This window comes from Silene latifolia, chromosome X, assembly GCF_048544455.1.
Source record: "Silene latifolia isolate original U9 population chromosome X, ASM4854445v1, whole genome shotgun sequence".
Taxonomy (NCBI): domain Eukaryota; kingdom Viridiplantae; phylum Streptophyta; class Magnoliopsida; order Caryophyllales; family Caryophyllaceae; genus Silene; species Silene latifolia.
In genome coordinates, this window is record NC_133537.1 from 110,632,569 (window position 1) to 110,639,113 (window position 6,545).

A 6,545-nucleotide genomic window follows, 5' to 3' on the forward strand; every position below is an offset into this window, starting at 1 on the left:
TGGAGGCCTCATTGGCCATGATAACAGGGAAGGAGAGTTGCTCTTGCCAACTCATGATCCACCCAACATAGGGGAGAAAGCAAATGAAGTGTATGGTCTATAAGACAATTAATTTGAGGGATTGGTTAATCCCTACATTGGGAATGCTATGACTCTAGACCCAGGCTTGATGGATCCTTGTCAACACTTTGACTCGGATTACAACAACAAAGACAACAATGTTCAAGGGTCTATGCAAGACCTTTATCATGAAAATGAACAAGCCTTTGACTACTTCTACAAGGTGTTGAGCAACATCAACAACGCCTTGGCTTTGCCCCCTTGACACCTCTCAAAAGAAGGAGAGTTTGGTGGAGTCCTCCATAAACCACCACTTGTAAATATTCTAACCTCTTAACTTGCATTTCATTTAACTTGTACATTACTCAATTTTTGCATTGTATTTTACATGCTTTGTTTGGCGAATTTGTGTAACATGAGAGCAAGTGAGGGAGGGATTCTAATGTTCTTCAAATGTGTAGTGTTTGATGACCAAGTGTGGGGAAGCACATGCCTAGGCTAATCAAGCCTTTGTAATGCCACCCAAGAAGAAATGATGAGGGAAAGAAGAAGAATTGATACGGGGAGAAGATCCCCACGAGCAGACCTGAGCTCGCGGGGACTGGGAAAGGAGTACAAAGAGAAATTTTGCTCCGGAAAGAAATATGCCCGAGCCGACCCAACCCGAGCGACCCACTGATACAGTCGCTCAACCTCAGCTCAAGTCGTGGGTCTTGAAGGAGCTCTCAAATGATGAATTTTGCACTGGACAACAATCTGCCAGTCTCAAACACAAGTCAAGCGAGCCAAGCAACAATCCGCCCGACTTGCCTTCAAGACAGCCGTCTCCAAAGCCTTGCAGATAGTTGATTTTTCACTGGATGAAAATCCGCCCGACTCCACTCCAGTCCGCCCGTCCCTATCTGCTACATCACCAAAACACGGGACCAAACCCTCTTCTTCATTTCATTTCATTTCATTCTAACACAAACACAATATTTTTCCCTCACTTTAACCTTCAAACCCTCATTTAAAAACAACAATCTCTCATCCAAATTAACCATAATCAAGTCCAAACTTGCTCAAATAAAAAACAAATCACTCCTTTACCAACAATAAGACCATTCAAACAACAATTTCTTCACAAAAATCAATCAATTTCTCTAGGGTTGGGTAAAAATCCGAAAATCCCCAAATTGATTGGGCATTCAATTGAAACTTGAAGAACAAAGGTGCATTCAAGCATATACTTAGTTTGTTGATACTAAATTTAAAGGAGAATAGCTATGGCAAGGACCAAGGGAGGCATCAAGGCAACAAAAACACCAACATTGTCCAAAAGACAACAAGCTCTAGCATCCAAAGCATTGGTCTTGATTCAACAAAGGGAGCAAGCTCCGTCAACCGTCAATGCTATCGAGGAAACTACTACTTCTATCTCGGAGGTGGAATAATTGAAGAATTGTCCGGAGGTAACTTTCATATGTGATAAGCATAGGCTTGCATTCGAATCCCTAGCCAAGAAAAAGATTCTAGCTACAAAATTTGTATGTCAAGATGCTTTGAGTAAATTGGGTGCCCTTGAACAAACAAAGGCATTCTACGAGTCTATGGGGTTATCAACCCTTTTTGAAATGAATGAATTGACATACCCCTCTTTGACATTGGAATTCATTTATTCCTTGAGGGATTATAAAATTGAGGCTCGAGATTATGTAGAATTCCGTCTCGAAAACAAGACTTGAACAATGCATAAGAGTGATTTTGGTAAAGTGTTTGGGCTTAAGAACCATGACCGATTCAACAAGAAACCTTTGGAGTTTTATGCCAAACCACTTTGGCAAGCTATCTTTGGTTGTGAGTTCACTACTTTTAAGGAGTGTCATGCCTTGTACATTCATCATCCGGGTATAAGGTATTGGCACAAGTTCGTGGCTAACACTTTGATTGCTAGAAAAGAAGCCAATCACTTGACGGAATTAGACTTTGTTTACCTTGAGTCCTTTTTGAATGTTGGTGGGAAGCCCAAAAGTGAGTACAATATTCTTCAACTATTGATCAAGATATGGTTGGATATTGAGAATGGGAAAGATGACGCGGCTTTCATTTTTAATGGAGGCTTGATGACAAGATTGGCAAGAGACTTTAACCCGGATTTCAACAAAGATAACACTTATAAATCGGTTAAGGGAAACCACCTTCTTGATATGAGCAATTCGATTCACAAGTTTCAATGGGTCAAGCATGATAACTTAGACCATACATATGAGTGGCTCATAAAGGATGCTAATTCCATTGTCTTACCAAGCAAGATTTGTCGCATCTCCACCCACCGAACCAACTACCTCATTCCCGTTTCCGAGCAAGCCGAGACCATCATCAAGCAACAACAAAATCCAAGAGAAGAGCCCTCCTCCTCCATTATTACACCACCGTATCCCTTTGCCTACCACGAGTTCAAATCGAGTAATGCTACGGCGGGCAATGACTACTTGACACAATTAATGCAACATATGCATAAGGAAGCATACATTGATCGTGTGAATGCCTACTACGCCCAATATCCACCCCTCTACCATCTTGGTAGGCAAGGACTCCTTGATCCTTCGAGTTCTTTGCCAAATTGGGTGGATAGGAAAGTGTTCTTTCCTAACGATTCTTAAAATAAAGAAAGGGATGATTGGGAAACAAGGATAGAGGAGGAATTTGATGATGAGAGCGGGGAAGGTAGTGGGTCTTGCCAAGATGATGAGGAAGAAGAGCAAAGTTCAAGTGAAGAAGATGACGGTAAAACCTCCGGTTCAATGGAGGTAGATGATGATGATGATGTCGCAATGAGCGACAATTGATGGTTGACAAAGCTTGATGGAGGGCACTACAATGCGGGGTTGATCACTTATGCTAGTATTGACCTATTTCATTGTGAGTATCCTACCCCTCTTTTTGCTTTGTTTTTGTCTCATGTTTCTATAACTTGTATAACATTTAACTTGCATCACTTTTAGAGTCATTTTGGGCTTTTTGGTTAAGTCCTAGCACCATTAAAAGGACTCACAGCTCGACAACATTGAAGTGTCTAACTTTTTTGCTCCCACTACAAGAATCCAAAATGACAATCTTCATTCATGCATTGTGTGGACATGGGCCATAGGCCGGTCTGTGGATTTGGGCCACCTACCGATCTACGGTCACGGGCCACCTGCACGCTAAGCCAATCTGTTGACATGTAGCGATATTTTGAAAGCCACTCTCTGTGGCGTAGAAATGCTTTCGACCGGATCGCTTTAGATCGGTCGGTTTCATCTCGGTAAAGGTCTCGAAACGATTAGAGATATTCGGAGTCGCCACCAAGCATTTGTGGGATGCTTAGAACCCGTTCGAATTCACTTTATTCCTCGGTCAAACGAAGCACAAAGTAGGGTTTGACATAGGTACTAAAGATAAGGAATCGTCCCCCTTTAGCATTCTATGCCTAAAATGACTTTCGTACGCCCTGGATAAGGCCATCCACTATCCAAAGGTTCTGAGTAAGGGGTGAGGGTACGTATTAGGAAGCCCTTTAATCTGACACCCAATCCCGCCCGCGTTAGAGGCCTCTATTGATCGATCGTGGTTATTTAAGTGCAAAAGTTGATAAAATGGTGTAAATGCATGAATGCACATCCAAAAGTCTTAACCTAACATGTGATAATTTCCTAAGTAGGTTATTTATGCATGTACCAAGAAATTGGTGTCAAAGTTGGATTTAGATTGATTTGCATATGAAAACAAAATTAAACATCCATTTACCAAATTCGGATTATGATGCTTAACACGATTCCATTTATTTGAAAAAGGTGTCAAATGACAAAGTGTTAAAATGTAAGCTTGTCAATCTGATCCGTCATGTATTCGGATTAACCGTAATCGGGATCGTCCTAGATAAGTACGAAAACGAAACAGAACAATGCCAGGCAGCCCCATTGGGGCGCGAGCCTATTGGCGAGGGGAGGGGCTCTGCCCTGGTTTTAAAATATGAAAACAGGAGCTGCCTTGGGGGCGCGAGCCATGAGCCGACCCAAGGGCGTCTCCTGGTTGTTTAAAAGGTTGTTTAAAACCGTTTTTTGTGATTAATGATTTGCAAGTATGATTTGCATGACTCGGAATAATTACTATTATGTTAGTAATATTCGTTGTCGGATTTGCAAGTTTGAAAAGCATAGTTTACAAAAAAATATGTAAAATGTTTGATTTGAACTAAATATGTTAAGCTCATTTCTTAGTAATTAGTCAAGTTTGTCATCGTACTCGGATTAAACCGACTTGGTATAAAGAACCAAGGATGATTATGAATTATGACTAATATATTTACAAATGTAAACAAATGAGAAAAATGGTAAATAAAAGAAAAGGGTGTTAAAATACCCACTAATTTGTATTTAACCAAATAATATCACCGAGTCACGGAATAATCCGTCATGGTATATAGAACCAAGGGTGATTATGATTTATGGTTAAAGTATTTGTCATAAAAATGATTTGAAATATTTGAAATGGTAAAAACCGATTGCAAATAAGAAATGAAAGAGGAAAGGCGAGAATAAACACGTTTGAGTCTGACCCGAGAACCCACAAGAGGCGCGAGCCACTTTGCATAGCAAAGGGCTTCTGTCTCGGGCCAAAACTCGGTTTTGGCTCGTCTAACCTATATTTGAATCGTGTTATGCATTGTTCATGCATATAAACTCATAAAAACAGTAAAGACATGAAATAAGTGAGTTGTTTACACACTCAAACTTACTTATATTGATGTTTGCGACGTAGAAGAGTTTAGAGACGGTTTTCTTGTTGTGACTACTCGCGATCAAAGAAGTTTAAAATAGTGCCTCAAAAAAGGTTTTTGATTTGAAAATATGTTGATTAAAACATATTGATTAATGAGTTGAGTTGGTCGAATGGGTCGGTCGAATGCACGGCGATGGTACTAAACAAAATGTGTAAGGCTTGTGTTTACGATCGGTAGGTCGTAAACACGTGTCGATTTTGTGACTTAGGAAGTCGAGTCTAGAAGTTTAAGGGAGAGGTAAAGGGGCGGACGCTTGCGTGAGTATTATGGGGTGTTATGGTGGGTATTTATAGAGAAATGGGGATGGTAAGAAGTCGGTTAGGTTTGTTTGCTGGCCAAGGGCATGCCTAAAGTGGCGCGAGCTACCTTGTGACTGAAGGGGGTGTATTGTCCCTTTCAGAAATTTTGATTTTGCATTTGTTCTAACCAATATTTTGTTGGTTGTGATTTGTGGTCTTTGAGGTTTGTTTAGCCGTGTAAGCTTCCTCTTGGGTGATATTTGGGGCAGGTATTTTGTGTCTTTGACTCGGGTTTGATTCGTGTGAGTCGGGATTTGAATTTCGAGTCGATTTTTGGCTCGGTGTCGATTTTGACTCTAATTAGGGTCATTTTAATGGAAATGACATGATAAAGACATTCATGGCATTATTTTTGACATTCGAGATTTAGATTGACTCGGGTTGACTCAGGTTTACTCGAGTTGCGGGTTTCTGAGTCGGTTTTGGGTCCGAAGACGGTTTTAACTCTAAATAGTTTTATTTTAATGCAAATGAAGTTAGAAAACTTTTGAAATCATTTTTAATATCCTAGAAGTGCATTAAACCATTTCATGTATAGCTAATCCACGCACGCATATCAAAAACACGTTATAGTCCGATCATCATCGGGTGGTTTTTGGAAGGTGCAGATACTGGGTATCTTTAGAGCCCCCACTTTGACTGAGGCTTGGACATGGCCAAAGTCAAATTATGATCTCTAGGTCAATCGAATATTACAACCTGAAGACCATTGCGACGTTGAGGCGACTCAAAAGGGTTTGAGCCAAGGACCTGGAGTCGGGAAGGGCGACGTCGAGGCGACTCGGGGATTCGAGTCAAGGACCTGCCGTCGGGAACAGTTTAGAGTCTGTCGAATTACGATGCGGGTCGTTTAAAGTCCGTAGACTACGTATAAAGGCTCGCCAGCCATAAGAAGGAGTCATACCTTAGGCATCTTCGGGATACGTCCTTGAATCTTTTGCGCGCAAAGGCTCACCAGCCGGTGTTAAAGGTGATGCGTTTTGAGGCTCGCCAGCCATAGGAAGGAGTCATACCTGAGGCATCTTCGGGATATGTCCTTGAATTGATTGTGTGCAAAGGCTCGCCAGCCAGTGTTGAAGGTGGTGCATTTTGAGGCTCGACAGCCATAGGAAGGAGTCATACCTGAGGCATCTTCGGGATATGTCCTTGAATTGCTTCTTATTTGCAGACAAAGGCTCGCCAGCCATATGCGTTGTAAGGCGCGCCAGCCATCTGTGGTCGAATGATCGACTGTGGAAAATAGCATGTGTGACATCCATTTAAAAATCGGCACTGGTTGGGGAGTTAGAAACTTCTCAGGACTCGCCGGGGATATGAGTTGCTGCTCGCTGGGAGGTAGCGTAAGCCATGTAATCGGCGGGGTTAAAGCTCTTGGACTTGAT